Genomic DNA, 2707 nt, shown 5'->3' with positions numbered 1-2707 from the left:
GTCGTTTTCGCTATTGAGGTGAGGAGAAGCCCAATTCCAATCATTTAATATCCCTTTTGTGTCATCGACATAAGAGATGTCGTCGGACAAATGAAGCTTGCTCTCTATCTGATGATGGTGGCATAAGCGCCTAAGAAAGAGTTTGGTTGGTCCTCGAGCTTTACTATAACTAGATCGAAAATTAAACTTAATGATCCTTTGGTAGGTTGGTTACCGTTGGTCCTTCTTCCTATTATTTAGGGGGTTGAGGCGAGAAATGACTTGATGTCATTTCAGTCTAATTCGACCTAACAAGAAGGAAATCACGCTCTGTAGGATTTGAACCTACGACATTGGGTTTTGGAGACCCACATTCTACCGAACTGAACTAAGAGCGCTTTTCTTATCACAATAGAAAAGTATTTAACACATTCTGGAGAGGTACAGTCATATCATCCTATGCTTGCTATGAGTCATATCATCCTATGCCTATGCTTGCTTTGAAGCCTATCGCCAGGGCACTTGTATCCTTAACCGCGCCAACCGCACCTGATGAAAGAACTGAGTCTTTTGCTTTCTCTTCTCTGTGGGCTAGGGAACCCTAAAAACCAGATACCCTCACAGAGGGGCTCGTTCCTCTCTTTATGTGGCTTAGCATTTCATCAAACATAACATGTGCATAAAGTTGACATCACAACAAGCAAGCAATTTAATCATTTGAACATATTAGATTAAGCATGAATCAATCCCATGTTGGTTTTCCCTAATTACCCACTAATCCTAGCTAAGAGACTACTCATTCATTATCAAGTTTAACATGTTAACAAGGTTGCCAATCATATTAACAAGACAAAACATGATGAACAAGTAAGAAAGATTAACTTAACAATAATTAAAACAAGGATTAAGAGAATTATACATATGGAGATTCCAAAATAATAATGCAAAGATTAATAGAAGAACTTGATGATTGATGGAAGGTTGTCAATCTCCCAATAAACCCAATAATCTTCAATTACCCAAAAGTAACAAACTTGGATAATAAACTTGAACAAGAATTAAGGAGAGATTAATGTGAGATTTGTGAAAAGATTAAAGAGCAATCTATTCTAATCTACTCCTAATCTAATCTAAGGAAGGATGTTTCTAGCTAAGAGAGCCCCCCTTTGATTATTTACAAGTGGGGTATTATAGTAGAAATTAGGTGGATGCATTAGGGTTAACTAAGGGCTAAACTAGTAATTACACTTTTGAGATTTGAGCAGGGAGACGCCGGTATTTTTCGAAGGAAGGGCTTCTTTCTTTGAAGCTTGAAGAAGACGGAATTGTGCTGCGAGGGAATCCGGGCGTATTGGTGTCGGGACGGGCGGATTCTAGCAGGGGAAGACGGGCGGATTTGGGTGAAGACGCACGGCTTCTGTAGATTGGGGACGGCCGGATTCTGGTGGCTGCTGTCCGGGCGTCTTTGAAGGAAGACGCACGGATTCTCGTGCTGGGGACGGCCGGATTCAGGACAATCCGCTCGGATTGTAGCTCAGCATTGTTTCCTTCTTCTTTTCTTCCCTTTTCTTCATTTCCATTTTATTCTTGTGGGATTGGTCTTTAGTTCTCGCTTCCTCTTCATACTAGTTCATCAAATATCGTCAAATAGCTTCCGAATACGCACGAAAGACGGGAATTTCCGCCTTGTTATTTCCTTTTCTACAAAACATATGAAATGCGATAGAAAAGCAAATAGGAAGGTTTTGACGGATAAAATGGCCATAGAATGTTATAATAGTATGAAAAATAGGCTCAATTAGGGGAGTAAATGTGCGCAAATAATGATCACATCAGTTAGACGGAAATTAAGACGAAGATTATTATCATTACAGTCTTTATTACGGTCCGACCAAAATTATGTATACAGAAATTCTTATATAAATTATGCCTCAAAAATATAATTTAATAATACGTATTTTTATAAAAATGAGCTCTTATATATATTACGTTCATAAAAGTCGTATTTGAAATAAAATTATTTAAATTGAATAATTCAAAAATATAAAATAAAGCAATCAAACGGTTTAATAAATTTTAAATGTCGAAATGGGAAATTCGCGGGTGTTACAATCACCCCATCTTTTAAAAAGTTTCATCCTCGAAACTTGAAGGTAGAAAAAAAGGGTTATAAAAATAAAACTGAACTTTTAAAATCGATAATCGATAACCAAAACATTAAAAGGTTAATTACTTGTAAGAATTAAAATTCTTTCAAAAGTTTCAACTAAAATCTTCCGACAGAACCAAGTCGAAAGGCAAATCATTTGTATAAATCAAAATCACAACACTTACAAAACATTAACGAAGAGTTTTCAAAAGTATCAGTCTCATTCATGGAACGAAATTGCTCTTGTCGTGCACACAAAAACGCTTACTTTCCAAGTCAAAGACAAATTTAAAACAATAATCATTCGCCGACAAGCGTAGAACAAGTTATCAAACGTCTCCAATAACGAGTTCTAACATCCGATCAACGTTAAAATCAAGAGAGAAAGGTAATTCACTCAAATTTTCTTTTGCAAAAGCCAAAATAGAAATGAAGGTTTCACTTTTAAAACTCGAAAGGGACTCAAATTTATGAAAATGTAATATTAAACTTTGACAAAAGGTCATAAATAGATCAAAGTTAATGGAAATTGGATAAAATTTAAAGAAATCACAGGTTTAGCAATTAAAATCACGATAA

At 35.9% G+C, this 2707-nt stretch overlaps 1 non-coding gene across 1 annotated transcript; it reads right to left on the bottom strand.

Annotated features, from left to right (window-relative positions):
* Positions 1–303: 303 nt before the first annotated feature.
* On the bottom strand, positions 304–377 carry TRNAW-CCA (transfer RNA tryptophan (anticodon CCA)). Its single transcript has one exon. It is a non-coding gene; the product is annotated as a tRNA-Trp (tRNA).
* Positions 378–2707: the final 2330 nt, after the last annotated feature.

This window comes from Silene latifolia, chromosome 11, assembly GCF_048544455.1.
Source record: "Silene latifolia isolate original U9 population chromosome 11, ASM4854445v1, whole genome shotgun sequence".
Taxonomy (NCBI): Eukaryota; Viridiplantae; Streptophyta; class Magnoliopsida; order Caryophyllales; family Caryophyllaceae; genus Silene; species Silene latifolia.
Note: the sequence above shows the minus strand (reverse complement) of the source record. Positions and strands in the feature narration are given on the sequence as shown.